Source organism: Triturus cristatus, chromosome 6, assembly GCF_964204655.1.
Source record: "Triturus cristatus chromosome 6, aTriCri1.1, whole genome shotgun sequence".
Lineage (NCBI taxonomy): Eukaryota > Metazoa > Chordata > Amphibia > Caudata > Salamandridae > Triturus > Triturus cristatus.
This window is the reverse complement of record NC_140589.1, coordinates 233,374,985-233,395,338: the sequence shown is the minus strand read 5'-3', so window position 1 is coordinate 233,395,338 and position 20,354 is coordinate 233,374,985. Positions and strand designations below refer to the sequence as shown.

Sequence of the window (20,354 nt, the reverse complement as noted above, 5' to 3'; positions counted from 1 at the left end):
TGCAAATTTCTTAGCTGATTTGTTCAGGAGAGGTTTGAGTTATAGGACCATCAACTGCTATAGGTCAGAGATTGTTGCAGGTCATTCCCTGGTTAAGTGGGTGTCAGTAGGCAAAGGACAGTTGGTTTGCAGAATTATGAAGAGTATTCGTTTGAAGAAACCCTCCAGGTGCAAGGTATAATGCTTTGTGGGACGTTAGTTTGCTTTTAAAATTGTTTGAGAGTTGGCAAGGCAACAAATATTTGACAGTAAAACAAGTGTCTTGGAAGTTGGCCACGTTATTGTGTTTGATTCCCCTTCAGGAGAGTCTCAGACGTTTAAACTTTAGATGTTTCAGGTAGATTTTATCATCCAGAGGATGTGTTTTTTTAAAATTGGGAGACGAACAAAAACTATATCTGAAAGAATTTTTTGCCCAAGATTTGAAAAACATCCAAAGTTGTGTGTGGAGAAGTGTATTAGGGAATATGAAGCGAGAGTAAGTGAATCTAGGTGTGCTGGTACAGACCAGTTCTTAATTTCCTATGTGAAAGCTCATAGAGCAGTGTCTACAGCAATGATTGCAAGATGGGCGAAAGGAACTATGCGTGAGGCTAGTGTGCATTTCCAGAGAATTACAGCACATTCGATTCGTGGAGCAATGGCATCAAAAGTGTATTGTGCTGGAGGTAGTTTGAGTGAGATTTTGAAGGTGGCAGATTGGTCAAATGATGGAATGTTTCAGGATTTTGATATCAGACCAGTAGAGCATGTTTCAGAAGGAGTTTTGAAGAACTTTAAACATGCATAATGCTAACCTCCTGTCTTGCCGTAAAATGTCAATTCCCACCCGTTAAGATGGAGGAAGGATTAACATATATTCTAAATGTTTTCATTTATTATAGATGGATAGTGATTGTTTAAAGGTTTGGCGTTGGATGTAAAGTGTTTTTCTGATACCGTTATTTTTATTTAGATGGACAGTGAATTTAAAAGAAGGGAAACAAGAGTAGAAGGAAAAGAAAGAAGATGTCAAAGAGAAAACAAAAGAGGATGAGCCTGGAATGTTGGAGGGTTATATGGTGCTTGGAGTTCTGATTAATTGTGACTTCATGTTGTTCTTGGTAGCTTTTAAGATGCTGCTCAGAAGTAGTTAATAAAAGGATATGCATAATGCTAGCCTCCTTGTCTTTAATAAAATCATGATCCTCTATACAGCATAGCTCTGAAAATCAACATTTCCCTTCAACAAGGACTTCATTAAAGGCAAGTGTAGTCCACAGAAAACGGTTGGAACAACATGGGCAGAGCCATGCATGTTCCAACTACGCGAGCACGTCGCTTTCAGGGCTGGGGAGCTCAGGGTCATTTTCAGGGCTGGGGGGATCAGAGTCATTTTCAGGGCTGGCGGGGTCGGGGTTGTTTTCAGGGCTGGGGGGGTAGGGGTGTTTTTGGGGCTGGGGGGGTCGGCGTGTTTTCGGGACTGGGGGGGCGGGGTAGTTTTCAGGGCTGAGTTGGGGGGGTCAGATGTAGTTTTCAGGGCCTGAGAGCGGGTTGGGGTTGTTTTCGGGTCTGGGGGAGTCGGGTAGTTTTCAGGGCTGGGGAGGGAGGAGTCGGGGTGGTTTTCAGGGCTGGGGAGGGAGGAGTCGGGGTCGTTTTTAAGGTTGGGGAGGAAGGGGGCGGGGTAGTTTTAGGGGCTGGGGGTCAGGGTAGTTTTAGGGGGCGGGGGGTAGGGGTAGTTTTGGGGGCTGCGGGGGGGGTTGGGGTAGTTTTGGGGGCTGGGAAGGGGGGGGTCGGGGTAGTTTTCAGGGCTGGGGAGGGGGGGGTCGGTGGTAGTTTTCAGGGCTGGGGAGGGGAGGTCAGGGGAATTTTGAGGGCTGGGGAGGGGAGGTCAGGGGAGTTTTAAAGGCTGGGGAGGGGTGAGGGGTCGTTTTAAAGGCTGGGGAGGGGTCAGGGGTAGTTTTAAGGGGTGAGGAGGGGGGTCTGGAGTCGTTTTCAGGACTGGGGGTCAGGTAATTATCAGGGCTGGGGAGGTTCGGGTAGCATTTTTAATTAGGGGTTAGGGCATTAGGTCTAAGGGCAGTGAAAGGGGTTAGAGTAGTTTTAGTAACAGCGCTGGTGGGGTAAGGGAGGTTGGGTAGTGTATGTTAAGGGACAGGGTTTTACGCCTCAAGGCAGGGGAGGGGAATGGGTAGTTTTCAGGGCTTAGGGGAGAGCGGGTAGTTTTTAGTGCTCAGGAGGGTGGGAGTCGTGGCAGTTTTTAAAAATAGGTTTAAGGTTTTTATGCCTAAGGGTAGTGGTAGGGACAGCACGGGTGGGAGAGGGTCGGGGTAGTGTACATTAAGGGGTAGGGACAGCCTGGGTGGTGGGACGGAGTCAGGGTATTTGGACCTCAGGGCTGGTGAGGTGGCAGGTAGGGGGTTTGTCGCTTAGGGCGGGGGGAGGCGGGTCACAACCTTAGTCACACATACCCCTTTACCATTCATATGTGTATCACAAAATAGTATGATAAAGGAATGCATGGTTAGGACGCATTTGTGGTTCGGGCTGTGCTGTAGAGGCACACGTGGTTTAGCCATACGTGCCTCAATCATACAACCATAGTCCACTTCCAACTTGTCAGTCAGATGGTTCTTCCAATGGAAGGAGTCATTCATTAGCACTGGTTACCCCTAAAGCTAATAAGCCAGCCATATGACAGCACTTCCAGTCCCGGGGTACAAATGGTGAATAGGCACAGCTCAACTGGCTGTTGGTGGAAAGCCAGTTTTTCAACATAGTTGTTATAGGTATCATGGTTTTTAGGTCTCGCCTACGCAGTGCGCATGCACTGCTTAGGAGACCTTTAGCCGTTGTGCAGCTCTTTTTCCAAGCACATACTCGTGCTTGTGGCAGCATCCGCCTTGCGGGAGTACGTAGCGGCGCACCACATGCACGAGTATGTACTTTGAAAAAGAGCTCTCCCCAGCGCGCGCGCACCACTCGTGGGTCCACCCCTCCACCGCAGTCACTTTCACTTTCGGGCATGCACCACTCCCGGGTTCACCTCCTCCTGCTCCCCCTCTGTCTCAGCGCGTACTACTTGTTTTCGTTTTCTCTCACAGTTTTAAAGCGGGTGCCATTACCAGGCAGTGTTTAATGTACACACCTTGCTGCGAGATGTATGAAACAGTCGCTGCCTGTTGTGTCGCTCCCTTCTCGCCGGTCCTCTGCAGGTGATAAGTTTGTAAACAGGATGCCGCCGCCTCGGCATTTGAAAAGAGGGTCGTCCCGTTTATCCGCACCTGTAACTATCTACAAGTCTACATCACTCAACAGACAGCTGCAAAAAGTATTTTCTAGCAAGAGCATCCGAGCCGCGCTTTATTTTGTTGATGTCTGCAAAAGCCTTCCTTCACTTCTAATTTCTGGGATTTCTCCCGCTATAAATTTCACACTGTGATGTTTCGGTGTCTCGATGTGTTTTTTCCCCCTTCTGCTTTTGCACTCTCTGCTGTGATTCCAATGGTGGGCAGAGACAGATTCAAGATTATTACTTTTCATTAATTCGTCATCATAATTTCTATACAGAAGAAAGCCTTTTTTCCCCGTGTGCATTTAGGGTCATTTCCCTTCTAGAGAGGCACTGACTGGTTACTTCTGCTTACTTTTGTTGAATCATAGGTTGTTAGGTTCAGATCTCAGGGAGCAATTAAGAACATTTTCCATTTTTGCAAACTAAACTCCCAAATATCTTCCACCTATTTTTCAACCTCCTGAAACCACTACAACGTAACTAAAGTTTATTTCAAACAACATTTTAAAAGGCAGTTTTATACTTCAAGTTGGTCATGCCTTCTACAATGTGGCTGTGTTCCAAAGTCAACAAAAACAAGCATAGCCAATAGTTCTCGACTTTGGGACCTTATAAGTGTTTAGTTATCCAGCACAATGTCCTTAGAGCAACAACATCAAGTGTTGCATGGCTAAACACTTATAAGGTCCCAAAGGCGAGACCTATTGGCTATGCCAATGCTTGTTCTCTTGTAGGTATCCCCTTTTTAGGCCATATATGTTAATTGCTCACATATGAAAGACAAATGTAGAATGCATGTTTATTTAATGTCACTTTTTCTTGCAACATGATAATCATGTCTGCTCGAATTCATTCACAGTATTTAATCAAAGCTATTCTTGGTTCTAAAATAATTGTCATGGGGTGTAAACAAAGTTTCATGAAAGCTGACAAATGCATTTCTTGTTATTATTCTAATTCAAAGACCATGGTTTCGCATAATGAAAGCAAGTAAAAGAGCATCAGGCTGGTTTCTGCTAATTATGTATATGAAAGATTCAACAATGGAACTTTGTGCCAGGGGATACAGACGATACAGAACTGCTTCTCCTACTTTTGCATAAACCACTTGTTGGAGGCTTATCAGCCTTCCTCCCAGGGCAGACGAGAGCAGCAGAATATGCTATGATATGGAAAAACAACTTCATTTTTCGAAGCAGGTATGAGAGAATGGGCCATCTTGGAAACTCGTTAGGCTTTTCTTTTAGTGCAGAGTTTAGTTTAGCAAGTCAAAGATAGATGGGATGGTGGGATTAATATTAAGCTAAACAACTAACATTTTTGCATTTTCGAATATTTTAGCCGTTCAAAATGCTCAAATGCTGCAGACAAAATTCTATTTTTATAGATACAATTCATATTGTGTGCTCTAGGTTAGAATTTAAATTGTAAGAAATCTTTAAAATGTGCCCATTGTTTCATAGTATTCTTCAGTGTGCCATTCCATCATGAAAGAGGGTTTGGGTTTCACTAATGATCCCTGTGTCTGACAAGACAGAGTGTTATCTGAAACACATCTCACTCAAGTACTGCTCAGTGGGTTGCGGGATAGTTGCAGTCTAATTGCTTCCTGTCTCTTGTAGGCACACTGACAAGGTCCTTAATGCTGGGGGATCTAGAAAACCTATTTTCCGGGTCGTGTTCTAGAGAATCTAGAAAACTTATCATAATGACTGGTGATAACTCCAAATTAAATTCCCAAATATTCCCACAAACCAGACTGCCCCCTTTGTCACTAGTTCCTTTTTACTTTCCTGGAAATTATCCCAGAGTTCCTTGCTCTGGGATCTTCCAAGATGGCAGGACTGCGTTTCAAGTATCCAGAACTCCTATACTTCACTCCCAGGGGCTGACTTATTAAAACGTGGATCCACCCCTGGCAAAGCTTCCTTGATTGGTTCTGGTCTCTCCCTCCCCCACAACTATTAGCACAGACAGAGCGTTTAGGAAAGATCCCAATTCAAAATTCTTATTCAGTTATAGCATCTATGTACCTGCCCATTCCCATGACCCACATTCCAGTATAAATATCCGGGGATTTGACTTCTACTGGTATTCTTGCCAGCAGAATAAGAGCCCGTTGCTAAAAGAGGAAAATCCAGTTAGATCTGTCAAGGCTTCAACGGAGCACGAAACATATGTTTATGAAAATCACCTTCTCCATATATTACATATAATAAATATATTAAATAATCTACCTTCATCAGTGGACTAGAGTTTTTTAAAGTAGTACTCAGATGACCCCTGTGTCATTTTCCTAACCTGGTTTATGTAAAAAGTTACTTTTAAACATAAGCAGGGCACTTACTAGAAAAATCCACAGACACCTCTACAGAGACTTTGTAGATGGCCATTATAGGGACATACTGGTCCGCCGCGCTGAAATCACATCGCATTCGCTGGCCCAACTCACCTCCTGGTGTACACGCTATCGTTAAAGCGCCAATCAGGGAAGTGGGGGGAGGAGCCAAGGCTGAACTCGGCTACTAATGCCGCCTGCAGCAAGGGAGCGCAGCGGACGCACGCAGCGGGCGCGCCGACAGCGTGCCGAAGGCGCGCTAAAGGCAAGCCCGTCTGCGCCCGTCCGCGGCCGTCAGGGGCAAGGGGCACCCCGCTATGTCCAACGTCTAACCTACTCATCGGCTGAACTAAAAACGCTCCACTGTACTAAGTTTGGAATTAACTATTGCACGCTGAACCGAATACACAGGAACGGGTTAAGGGATTTAAGGTCCTCCTTTGTGGAACTCAAACAACCCATAGAAAGTGGGATATTCACTAAACCTGAAGCAACAACAAAAGAAAAATCTCTTTCTGTTACCTACCTGAATACTCGCTCCCTGCCAAAACATCAATTAGATATCTACAATTTGCTGATTAATGAACACCTAGATATTCTACTTCTAACTGAAACATGGCTAACACAAGACTCCGTCCCCGATATTCTAGCAGCATTACCTAATGATTATTACATTCTTCAAGTCAATCGACCACAGGGGAAAAAGGGAGGTGGAGTAGCAGCCATTATACACCAAGACCTTAAATTCACTACACTTACTTCACTAGATATACCTCAAACAGACAATATAGTTCTGAAATTAGAGTCTCCACTCACCCCTTAGTAGTGGTTCTACTTTATAGACCACCACAGAACATGCCCTAGTTCCCTAAACGACTGAGCGAACAAATGACTCACCTGGTAACAAACCACGCAAAAGTTCTGTTGGCTGGGGACTTCAACTACTGGGCCAACGACCCAGCAGAGGGACCACACTCAGTGGAACTCACGGATCTGCTTACCGGACTGAATTTAAGTCAGCATATCTTGTCGGCCACACATATCAAAGGGCATACGCTCGACCAGGTTTGGTCCAGCAATTTGTCCTTAACAAATTTAGAGGCCACCCCTTGCGTCTGGTCTGACCACTATTTTGTCAAATTTTCTATAAATATCTCTACTCTGAACAAAATGACACCTCTCAATCTCGAAGCTCGCAGGAGCTGGAGGACCATCGATAAAGATTCGTTTCTGGAATCATTGGCCAACACCATTCCCATTGATCAAACCTCTATCGAGTTGAGCGAGAATGCCCTTACAAACTGGCTGCTGACAGCTAGTAATATATATGCTCCCCTTAAAAAACCCTCGCACATTCGTCGCCACGAGGCCCAGAAATGGTTCTCCCCCGAATTAAAGAATCTAAAACTCGTTCTGCGGCAGGCAGAAAGGAAGTGGAGAAACAAATACCTACCCGATGACAAAAGCATGTACTTAAATGCACGGGGAATTTATAAAAAAGCTATACTGGCTGCTAAATCTGAATTCTTCTCATCCAAAATCGTTAACGCTACCAACCGGTCTAAAGAAATTTTCGCAATTATCAATGAATTATCCAATCCGGACAGAGTAACGATTAAACCCTCTCCGTCCCAATCCCTATGTGACGCCTTAAATAATTTCTTCATTGAGAAAATCAAAACCATTAAATCAAACATCCCTTTATGCTCAAGCCCAGTATACCTTAAAAAACCCACGAATCCACACAAGCTTGAACAATTGCCTATAATAAACCAGGAAAATTTTAAGGACCTATTGGTCAAAGTAAAGTCCGGGTCTCCAAGGGACTGCTGTCCTCCCCGGATATTAAAGGAAGCATTTACCTTCTGCACTGGTCCAGCTATGACTCTTCTAAACAAATCACTCACACTAGGTCAGGTACCAGTGACTTTTAAGGAAGCGGTTGTTATCCCTCTCCTAAAAAAACCAGGAGCAGACCCTAAAACGCTAACTAATTATCGCCCGATCTCGCTGCTTTCTTATCTGGCCAAAGTACTTGAAGCACACGTAGCCAAAAATCTGTCGGCGTTCCTGGAGCAATCCGAATATATGGATGCCCATCAAGCGGGTTTTCGCCCAGCCCACTCTACCGAGTCAGTAGTACTTTCTGTGCTGGATACCCTGAGAGAAAAGGCTGATAAGGGTCTCCCTCAAGCATTGGTATTGCTGGATCTTTCCGCAGCCTTTGACACGGTCGACTATAACATCCTTATCGACCGTGTCAGAGATGCGGGTATCGAAGGCACTGCTCTTGAGTGGATCAGATCCTTCCTAACAGATCGATCCCAGGCCGTATATCTTGGTGGTTTTTCAACTCCCATGATCAAAAACACCTGCGGAGTCCCACAGGGATCCTCTCTGTCCCCCCATCTCTTTAATTTATACCTCCTCCCTTTGATTCATGCACTTAAAGAAAAACATATTCAAACCTTCAATTACGCAGATGACTTTCAATTGATATTTCCTATCAATGACTCCCCAGAATCCATCTGTGAATTTCAGGCTACCATGCTGTTCATCCGTGACTGGATGAACAGCAACCAGTTGAAATTAAACCCAGATAAAACTGAACTGATCCTCACAGGTGGCTCACTGAATCACTGGAGTCCCAATTTCTGGCCTAATGAACTGGGACAACCACCAACTCCCTCCAAGCATGCCAAAACTTTAGGAGTTACTATCTGTAATGATCTCTCCATGAAAACCCAAATAGGCTCGGTGTCATCTACTTGTTTCTTCCAACTGAGGAAAATAAAGAAAATCAGCCGGTTCCTAACTCAGGAAGCAAAACTACAAGCCATTCTTGCCATGGTGATCTCGCATATTGATTATGCCAACTCCTTATATTTCGGGATTCCAGCCTATCTCAATTACCGGTTACAATTGATACAGAACCAGGCAGCTAGGCTGGTTCTGCTGGAAAATAAACACCAACACGCTTCCCCACTTCTTAGGAGGCTACACTGGCTTCCAGTATCCCAGAGATGCGCCTTTAAGGTAGGATGTATCATATTTAAATCCTTGAACGGAAAAAACCCAAAATTCATTGATAACTTAATTACTAGATATATTCCAAACCGGAATCTGAGATCCACTCACTTGCACCTCCTAACAATACCCCTTTTTAAACAGAAACGATTTGGTGGCTCCAGGTTTGCCTTCTTGGGCCCCAGGTACTGGAACTCCCTGCCCCTAGAGATTAAAAGCTGTACTAATATTACGACCTTCCGTAAACTGCAAAAAACATGGCTTTTCAAACAGGCATTCGACTAACTTACCGAACATGATATCTCCATCACCTACTCAAGAAGCGCCAAGAAACCAATCCGGTGTACGTGCGCTATACAAATTCATCATAACATAACATAACATAACATAACATCATGTTCCACTTTTATACATTAAGCACCCAACTTTGGACTGAAAACACTTAAGCGGTGAATTAGCTAATGTTTAGAAGTACCTTTTCATACATATCTAAACTGTTTCTTTTGACATGTGCCGCTTGCTTTTGATATGGAGTTGCTTAATTCTCACTCAGAGGGGACCTGGTCTGGCAGTTTGGGTTGGACTATTCCTACTGTAGCAGAACACCACCTTAATTGCATGAGAGGGTCTTGTATCAAGTCACACAGAGGGCAGAAACACAAAGGATAGGAATACGACCCAGAGTAATTACTAGTGTACAACATTAATTCAAATGTTCAGCCCGTCACCTTTCTGTTTTGCTCATTACAGTGGGTGACCAACTCTCAATCTCCCAGTGTGCAGTCAAAACATCCACTAAATAAAGACTAGTAAAATGCAAAGGAAATCCAGGAAAACCATGCAGAAAGGTGAATTTCTCACAACTTACACTTTTTCATTTGCTTTTACTAAGGAGATGTTTAATGGAAAAACAAACAAACTGTACATAAGAGGCACGGACACAAACAAAGATACCCTAAACTCAAACAAGTAGAAGGAAAGGGGAAGGAAATGGAGCACCCAAGGTAAGCAAAGTAACAATATAAATGAAACAGACAGATATCTAGATACCCGCTCTGATGATTCTTTAGGTGGCTCCCAAGAGGAATCTTTAGAGAATCTACCTTGGCTGTCTCTAGCCAGTACCTACGTAGGGTTTGTTCCTCCATCAACCGATCCATTCCTGGAGTTTGCTCTTTTATGGCTCATAGGGTTAGTTCTTTTATCACTAGGTGAACTCTTTAGATCACTTATTATTGTCAGCTATGGCTTGCTCCTCTCTCTCATCTGCCAGGCCTGCCTGCATACAGTGCATATCTGGGGTGGTCTACCCTGAATAACACTTACTATAACTTCAACTCTCTTGTGCATGCATATGAGTTACTTCTCCATCACATCTAGAAGTGCCCTTAGGAGCTTTTACCTTTGCTTCACAAAATTAGCACATTCCTGAAGGCTGACCTCCGCCATCCCCTCTTGATCCTGGGTGGGGTCGCTACAGAACACTTACCCTAGCAAGTAAAGACTGAAATCTGCCAGGCAATGTTAAATTTAGGACTGAAAGAGACTTGTAAGAGGATGTAGGCATTAGGTCTCCTTGATTTGCGACTTGCCACGTGTTTCTTTCAGCCGTTTGGTCTGGTTTCATTTGTCTGTGTACCAGCACACCCTTCCTGGGTGCCTGCAAGCTCTGTGGCTTGCTCCCCTCCCACTTTTAAGAGAACTCTTTAGATCAGTTCCCACCCTACCATTATCCACTGCATGCCTGGAGTTACCCTATTTCTCTTGTAGAGAGAATCCTAGGAGTATTTAGTACGCCTGCCTGTAATCCAGTGGTGTCCAGCTATCTCTCCACCCCACACAAGTTATGTTATGTTGTATGTTATGCTATATGTTCCGTGCAAAATACCTAAAAGATGTCTGAGAGACTAACAACTACTCCATCCGAAGCTAAACCTAACAAAGATCCAAAAACAGTCAGCTCAAATCAAGCAATGCACATCAGGGACAAAAAAAAAAGTTCTCCACCTCGCTGTAAAAGACAACTATATACTATACCGCTAGGTTTTCGGGGCCTTTCCATAGTGCAGGTGCAGAAAGGTTTACATAATCTAGTAGGAAGGGTATTCCATGGGAACCCTTGGACTCCGCTTTGGTGAGAAACTGGACAAAGGACTTGGGAGTATCCTTCCCTTTGTCCAGCCCCTCCTCTGAGAGGGACCCCTGAGTCATCCTAACTCCTTTCCTAGGGTATTTAAGGGCTTACTTGTGGGTGGGTCCTCAGAATCGTTGTGAGACAAGACTCAAGCCTGAAACCATGTCATGCTTCGACCATCTGGACACTTGAACTTTGTTGGAGTTCACCTGGAACCGAGACTGCATCAAGGAAGACTCCAGCTACTCCTGGTCTCACTGTTTTGCAAGTCTGCTTTGTCGTCTGTGTTTTTTCCAGGATCTTCAGCAGATCTGTGGGCATCGAGAACACCTTAAGTAATCTCCCTTGGAATAAAAGAGTCACTCCCCAGCATCTGCAGGCACCGCAACAAAGCTGACCGGTCTGCTACACCTGATGTCCCACGGACTTCAAAAGGCTCAGCAACACAGGTGGTAGTTCTGCAACTTCCTCGAGGCCTGACCTGTCCTCTCTGCAATTTTGAGGTATCACTAGTTGGAACCGCTGGGACCGAACCCCTGTGTGCAGCGTCAACTTGCTGTTGCCAAGGCTTGTTGGCTCTGCACTCCAGAGATCTTCGAACTACATGATGCTCCAGCATCCAGCATCTCTTCCTGCCAAGTACAGCGTCTTCACTGCATCATCTCCACAGTGGGCCTTCCTTCTTGCTCAGCTCCTCGAGGTCCTTCTGCGACTCCTGCACCTTCGGCCTGTGAGTCCCTTTGAGGATTTTCTTCTGCTTCAGTGGGCTCCCCTGCTTGAGCAGGGACTGCTCTGACTCTACTACATGTGGTGAGTCCCTTGGACCTTGCTGGTCCCAACGTTGCTCCTTCTTCGCTTTTCAAGCTTGTTGCAGATGCAAAGGCTTGTTGGTGAACCCACCAGACATCGACCCCCTCTTCTTCCTCTACAAGGATGTACTGGCATCACTGACTAAAGCCCTGAAGGAACCTCACTTCATGTAAAAGTACTGAATCCTTACCGCGGATCAGTCGATAGGGGATGAATTCTAGTCTCCCAATTCCTCCAGCATTGCATCAGACCCACGACTGAGAGGTATAGTTTTTTATTCCTTTCATCTAATACCAACTTGGAACACTCCACTCTGTGTACGGTCAATTCGGATAATTGCGCTGCCTTTTTACTCGACTTGCCCTGAAGAAGCCCGTATCTGGGCAAAACGCGTTGGCTGTTCTGTTTCTGTACCAGGAGCATATCTTGAATAAAAAACAAAAGAATCTCAAACAACGTCGTGATAATTCTTCTCTGTATCTCCTCAACTCATGAATTCACTGTGAATTATTTTCTGTAATATTGCCTCTCATACCCCTGTGATAATTTAGATTATTTATGGTCATATAGCAGCTGACCATTTGAGGAGGGCAATGTCTCACTACTTTTGTGTGACTTTTCCAGGCAGTGCGGTCATCTATAACCCTGCTGCATGTTCTTTCTCTCCTAAAATGGACCCCCTGGTTCTTAACTTCCAACGTGGGACAGCTCGTGCATGACTCCTGGTCTTCCTCAGCATCGTCTGGTCCTCAAAGCTGCAGTGACAAGGTCACTGTCAACTCACTTGAACCGTCCGTCATCAGTGGGCATTGCTCTTCCATGCCTCCTGATCACCTCTGAGTGACAAACACTGTGCCCTCTACTTACAGGTTCTTCATTTCCAGACTCCACTCTTGGAATCCACCGGACTCTTGCACGGTCTTCTCCAGTGGCATCTTTCCTCCATTGTAGTCTACGGCAGTTTTCAACTCCAACGTCACTTCACACCCATGCACCCGGCTTCCCTGGTGTAGGTATCCTGGTTCCTGAGATATCCACGGATGGGGTGACTATCCAACCTTCTGTCTTCCACTGGGTTTCTTCAGGGTCCACTGGGAAGGGTCGGTCTTCTTAAAAACTGCAACCGCGACTTCCCCTTTGACTTCTATTGGACAAGCGACTGTGTTTTCACTCTGAACACAGTCTCCGTGGGGTTCCTGTGTACTTACCTTGGGTGGTTTCTAGTGTCCCAGCTCCTCTGAGTCTCCTGGTCTAAGTCCCGACTTTGGGGAAAGTTTGCATTCCATTTTTTTAGTATATGGTTTGGTCTCCCCCTGGAGACCACTGTATTTTGTGCTTATTTACCTGTTACAATTGAAGTATTATTGTGTATTTCTGTTTATATCTTCGGGTAGGAGATATACCAATGTGTGAGTGAGTATTGTGTAACAAATAGACATATTTTTATATACACTGTGTTTTTTTTTTCATTTAACCTACACTAGATGATTAGATCTGCTAAAGCAAGCTGATTAACACTCCTTCTGGATAAGCCTGAAGGCTGCCCTCCACAGCTACCACTTAGAGAGCTTTCCACGGTTGTCTAAGACCAATATAATCACCATAAGGGATGCCTGGATTAGTGCAAGGTACTTCACTTAAATACGTTTGCAACATATACTAAGCCAGCCTCCTACAAAAAAGTATTCCATAATTTCACCACCAAATATGGCCTCCTGCCTTGACAGGCTCACTGAAATTTGGAAACTATAACACGAGAATCATCCAGAGAATGAAGAGACATATTTGGGATATGAATATTAAATCTCTTCCTCAAGTAGAGTGGGCTAGAATTATGTATGGTGCAATGGGCAATAAATAGAGACTTTTAGCAACCGGAAGCCAATGTAACATACACATGAGGCATTCCAAGGCAAGCCAAGAGCTAGCTTGGCCACTATGTTTTGAATGTGCTGGAGCTTGTTCAACACACTCTGTGAGGCACCCACGAAAAGAGAGTGACGGTAGCCAAGACGACTAAGAATGGCCGCCTGACACACTATCCAGCGAGCTGAAGGAGGAAAAAGGGACAAGATTTTCCTTAAAACCCTCGGGTAGAGGAAACAGGAAGATGTTAGATGATGTGCCTGCTATACAAATGTCAGGTTCTCGTCCAGATGGAAACCAAGGTTTTTTATGCACTGGACTGGGAGAGGGGAATTAGACCAGGTTGGAGGCCAGAACTTAGAAGAAAAAGGTCTGGCCAGAGAGAAATGAGAAACCTACAAATCCTCAGTCTTATCAGTGCAACTGGATGACTACAGCAACACAAAGAGTGCATTTCACTATACATTAGGCATAAAACTAAAACACTTCCCACATTGGTCACACTAAAAACCTACACCCTTTCAACTAGACACAGCACAAAATCAACGTAAACCATATGCACTCTTATTCCCCACTTCATACTTCCTTCACTACATGCTTAAGCACTGTGACCTAAGTCAGAGTAAGAACACCACTCCAGCAAATCAGTCAAGTCCCCAAAACACTTCCTTCATAGGCCCCATTGCAAATCAACACTCTTCTGACCAAGCACTGCTCTATGGTGAAGTGTGATACCAGCTCGCTAATGAGCTTTGCTGCCTTGTCTGAAGCGCTACAGAAATGCAAATACAATACAACACAAGATTCTCTGGAACGCTGTACCAAAGGAATCAAGGTCAAAATAAATTCACCCAACGCAAGAAAAACCTAAACACTACTTTCAACCAACTCCTTTCCTCGCCATTAGAATTTCATCTCTAAATCTCCAAGTTTATCTGAAGTCTGCCCTAACCCTCAGCACACGTTTCAATGCCGAGACTGACTAGCCATCAGAGTCAAGGTATGGATTGTGTTATCTGATAAATGGAACCCAGAGGGGTACTTGTTTTTTTTTTAAGTTAGGTCACCAGGCACTGATAAAGTGCTTCAGCACATAACTGCCAGAATCCCCGGGTTCCAGTAATGATTCAGTAGGGGTCCTCAGAAGTCAAAAGTTTGGGAACCACTGAGCTAGGCTATACCGCCCATTTAACTCAGCTTTAAGGGACTCACATAACTCTCAAGAGCATGATAAACCTCATGCTTCTAAGTGCACTCTGACTTTTCAGTGACAGAGTTAAAAAACAGCAATATCTCTGTTTTATAGGGAAACACCACACACCACAAGAACTAAAATAGTAGCAACTGGATCTTTTTTTATTTATATAACACTTTTTATTGGATTTTGAGACCTGCATAACACTCACAATAAAATGTAAAAATAGAATACAGATAAACAGGTCTGCATAGTTGTCCATCACACCCCTTTCATCAAGTAACTTAAGCATAGATTTGTCTTATGTGTGCCAATCCCACTTCCCCATCCTTCCAGAACTGAGCCATCTGAATAGACCGTTCACTCCCCCCAGATCTTGTGATATTGCTCCAGCCAGAAACAAGATTTTTATACAAGTTGTTCTGCAGCAGCACTTCTATCCATCCCTTATGGCCCATTCAGAAAGTGGCACCCTGCGTGGATCGCTAATATAGAGCTAAGTCCCTTTTGACAATAAGGAAGCCCAATGCGATGAGAGTCCTAGGTGTAGCAATTCCCTCCCCATTTATTTATCAGCCCCAATAAAATCAGTTTAAGTTAGGGTATCACCGTCCTGCCCACTACATGGGAGAGGATAGCGCATACATTCCGCCAATATTGTTGTGTTACAGGAAATACCCATATAGTGCGGAAGCAAGCACTCAAGGAATAGTGGCATCGTAGGCACCAAGGGTCTAAGCCACTCTACATCTAGCCTTGTTGAGCTATGGTAGATTTGGAGCAGCTACTTTAGTTGGATGACACTCAGTTTCCAAGAGTACGCTAGTACCCTATGGGCTGTTCTGGCCTCCACCCAGTCATTCTTTTCTAAGGGCCCCACATCGCACTCCCACTTTTCTCTCAATGCCAAGTTTGGGGTGTAATTTATCAGGGTGCGGTATAGAAAAGAAATGTCTTTCTTGCCCATCTGTGACGCGGTGAAGTGTTTTCAGGGGGTTATATTGTGAGAGAGCTTGCGTGGAGTCGAGGGAGGCCTCAAGTGAGGGATAGATCAGTAGAGTTGCATCTAATGCATTGTATTCATTTCTGCGAGGTGTTGGAATATACACATAGAGTTGCCCTTCCAGACATCCCCCAATTCAGATATACCAATATTGTCCCATGCGCAGAACATCTCCAGGGAAGATGCGTGCTTAAGTCAATTCCCAGCACACAGTGTTGTTTCTGCTGTGCTCCTCTGCTCGTTATAGTCAGGGGAAGCCTTTCCTAATGGTCCCTATCTCTCTGACTACAGGTGTGATATTTAGGTCCCATGCCCTCTGTGTAAGTGCAGTGTGCATCCCTAGGTATTTGAAATCTTGGGTGGTCCACTGTAAGGGGATGACGGCCTTTAGGTCTTCTTGAGTGTAGTATTGTGTATTCATTTGTGATTCACTACTGTTACTTTAAGTGATATGATTCTAGATTAGAACTAGGTTATGTCATACATGTTAGATTCGGTTTTAGGCAGTTAGCGTTTGGCTTCCACCTGTTTAAGTCGCTCTTATCATTACTCCTACTACCAGCATACTATTTATGGGATATCTAATCATTAAATCAACTTTAATTGAAATCAACGTTTACTGGAGTTCTTGTGGATAACTACACTACTACAATTTGGTACCAGGAGTGGGGTCCGATTTCAATCTCCGGAAGATTTTGGTTTCCATGGTGATAGTATCGGGAAAACTTTATCGGACCATTTCACAGAGACTGGTATGTTCGAAAGTTTTACATTTTAAGAATTCGTCTGCCGTATCTACATTGTGACTTCAGACGAGCAGACCTATTTGTCAGCAGATTGGTGGTTCTATGGTCTGTCTTACTTCTGCACGCAAGGATTGCGAGCTAGATTTTGACCTCTGGAGTGCGAGAGGACCAAGCGAGGCAAGTCGGAGTTCATCACAAATTAATTTTAATTTTGCTGAGTGATACTGGCTAAAATGAAGGACTGTTGCTGACTGGCATTGTTTGAATGCTCAACGAGCGACGCTGCTTACCTCGAGGCTTCAATCTGAAGAGGACACGAGGCGGTGGTTCTGACTCCAGTGTTCCAGCATTTCAGTCCATGCACTCTATGTTCTTTCCCTTCTCTCCTCGTTGCCGCATTGCATCCTGGGAGATGTCATGACGTCTTACCGTACACGCACGTCGGCGGCCATCTTAAATTGGGAGGAAGACTTTGTTTATACGCTGCGCAACTTCGTGAACATTGATAACTTCGAATTAGAGCCTCAACAAAACGCCGTGATGAAGACATCAATCAATTACGCGTTCCCAGTCATGGCAAAGGAAAAGGTACAACGTTCCTGCTAGTGTGAGACACGGTGATTCACACACTTTATCTTCCTATTTAAGATTTGCAGAGAGAATTTAGCGATGTACTGATAGACAGAACTTATTAATTTCACTAATTCAGAATTTGTATTACATTTATTTCTGAACAACAAATTTTATTGTAAACCGGTCAAAGAGAACTAAGCCAACTTCGTTACTTTAAACAGGAGAAACAAGGTTTTACTTCTTTATTTCAAATGGCTTCAAGTCAGGGCGTCATCCAGCCAGCACCATTTTTATTGAAACCAGGTAAACCTGAACTTAAATGGGCAGAATGGCTTAGGGACTTTGAAAATTACCTTACAGCCATCGATGCAGATAAATACTCACCAGAAAGGAAATTAGCCTTATTAGTTAATCATTTGGGCACAGCAGGTAGAAGAGTTTTTGATAACTTACGAAACATCCTGCTCCCACTTCAGAAGACATAGTGTGGAACGTTTATGTTGAAGGGAAGTTACGTATGGCCAAACAGTATTCTGATACCTCAAGTGTTTTATTGGAAAGATTTAATTTTGCAATGTGTAAGCATTCTTGTGAAGAATCGGTAGAAGATTACATAGCAACCTTGAGTGCTAGCTGAAAAATGTGAATTTGGTCCTGATATTGACACTTATATTAGAGATCAATTTGTATTTCATTGTTTCTCCAAGAAGATTCAAGAACGTTTACTTACCTCGCGCAATCCGAGTTTGGCCGAAACAATTGACATAGCAAAAAGCATTGAGAGGTCGATTGTTACGTCCAAAGTGTTGTCTAGTCAATCTAACCAAACATTAACCTCTCCTACACAGACAAATATGCAACCTCCATGTTTTTCAAACGTGAGTTTGGTTTCTATTGTATGTGCTATTAATAACAGGCAAACATATTACATGAATAGGAATTACAAAAGCCAATCTCCAAGAGGTCAATTGGTTTGTTTTCGGTGTGGTTCAAGAAGCCACATAGGGAACAATCCTAGTTGTCCTGCTTTAGGGAAAAAATGCACTAAATGTCAGAAGGTTGGCCACTTTCAAGGAGTCTGTAGAAGTAACATGAATGCTAATTTAAGCAAAGTTAAAGTATCTAACATTTCATTAGAGGGTCAAGAAGTACAAGACTGCACTTCACAATTTGCCAATGTCGTGGTCACTATTGAAGTGCCAGAGTCTTTGGGTAAACCGATTAAAGGTCCTTTAGTTGACATGATTATTGATGGGAAAACAATTTCAGCGATGGCCGATTCGGGAGCTCCTGTTACTATTCTTGCAGATAGCACATTCTATAAGTTTTGGCAGATTGAAATGCCACTGATAGCTCTCGAAATCAACCCAAAAGCTTTCGGAGAGCAAGATATAGAACTCCTAGGTTACTTTTGGGATAAAGTAGAGTGTCTTGGCAGAGCTGTTAAGACAAAGATCTACGCAGCCGTCAGAGGAAGAGACATCATAGGTTGGAAAGATCTTGCCCTCCTGGGCATAATATTACACCCTGGACAAGATCCCCCTGTAGTACTTGGTGATATTCCTTCCAATATTGTAGCAAGTGTTCAATCCGACATGAAGGTAGAAAACATTATTCGTTTTTTTCCAAATGTATTCAAGAACACAGTGGGGTGGTAAAAGGATACGAACACACCATAATGTTGAAAAAGAACGCAACACCAATAATACACAAAGTCAGACCTGTACCACTTACTGTCAGGGAAGATTTGAAAACTTTAGTCAACAATTTACAAACTGAAGTCATAATATCCCCTATCAACTCCTCAGAATGGATTTCTCTGGTTGTTTTATGGAAAAAAAGGAATGGGGACCTTAGGTTATGTGTAGACTTAAGATCTTTAAACCAAAACATACTGGTAGATTGCCATCCTCTGCCCCTCATACAAGAGATGCTAGCAAAAATAGGGAAGTCAAAGTTTTTTTCCACCATCGATTTACACTCCGCCTATCACCAAATTAAACTTTCCCAAGATTGCCAAGCTCTCACTGCATTCGTGACTCCTTTTGGAGCTTATAAATATTTAAGATTGCCATTTGGGCTGGCATCAGCCGCAAGTGTATTCCAAAAATTAATGGACAACCTATTGGGTGAAATCCCACAAGTACAGGCGTACCAGGATGACGTACTAATCCACACTGAGAGTGAAGAGGAACACATAACAATTCTTAAAAAAGTATTATCTATTTTACAAGATAGAGGTATGAAAGTCAAAGCAAACAAATGTAAATTGTTGGTAAATAATGTGGAATATTTAGGTCACAATATTTCAAGTGAAGGCATCAAACCAAAGTTTTGCAATATAGAAGCAATACGCGATGCACCATCTCCTGCAGACAAAGAAGCTTTACGCTCATTTCTTAGTTTATGCGAATACTATGCCAGATTTTTACCAGGTTATGCTCAAGTCATTCAACCATTAAGACAACTCCTTAAGAAAGGCTTGAGTGGAATGACGCATTATGTGAAGTTTTTGTAAAAGTGAAATCATTAGTTATTAATGCCCCAGCACTACATCCCTTTATTTCAAACGCGAAATCTTTCCTATCAGTAGATGCTAGTCAGAAGGGACTGGGCGCAGTATTTGGACAATGGATTGATGGCAAAGAAAAGACCATAGCATTTGCCTCTCGCACTCTAACCTCAACGGAATGCAACTACAGCACAATTGAACGAGAGGCACTTGCCATCGTCTGGTCAGTACAAAAATTCAAAACATATATTTGAGGCACCTGTTGTGATATTTTCACAGATCAGAAACTGTTGATCTCATTGTTATGTGGTAATGGTCTGGGAAAATCTTCAGCAAGGTTAGTTAGACTTCTATCTAAACTTCAAGAATATAATCTTAACATCAAGTATATTCAAGGTGGTAAAAATATCCGTGCTGACTGCCTTTCTCGCATACCTTTGCCCGATTGTAGTGAAGGTGAAGATGACTTTCACAAAGATTGTGTAGTTGGTCTCATAGATTCTGTCTCTAAATGCAATGACAGCATATCACAAGAGGAGTGGGCTTCAGCAATGGAACATGATGAAACTCTTAAAAAAGTGGGAATTTTCAACAAAAGTAAATGGCCAGCTATTAAAGGTCTAAGTAATGATATCAAGGCTTTTGCTCAAATTAGTGAACAGATATCATTTGAAAATGGAGTATGTGTGAGAAATGGTTGGTTCGTTCCACCCATATCTCTAAGGGAAAAGTTAATAAATATTGCACAGCGTCAGTTAGAGGCATATAGGTGGATTTGGGCCAGTTCATTGTGAGGCCGGACACATTCACGTATATCTCCAACATAGTCAAGAATCGGGGTACAAAGGTCTCAGCATCGATGATGTATATTAGGAG

At 43.5% G+C, this 20,354-nt stretch overlaps 1 protein-coding gene across 2 annotated transcripts in view; it reads right to left on the bottom strand.

Moving 5' to 3' along the window:
• The window catches only part of ITSN2 (intersectin 2), a 1,173,023-nt gene that overhangs the window by 939,450 nt on the left and 213,219 nt on the right, over window positions 1-20,354 (bottom strand). The gene's annotated exons all lie outside the window — the stretch shown is intronic.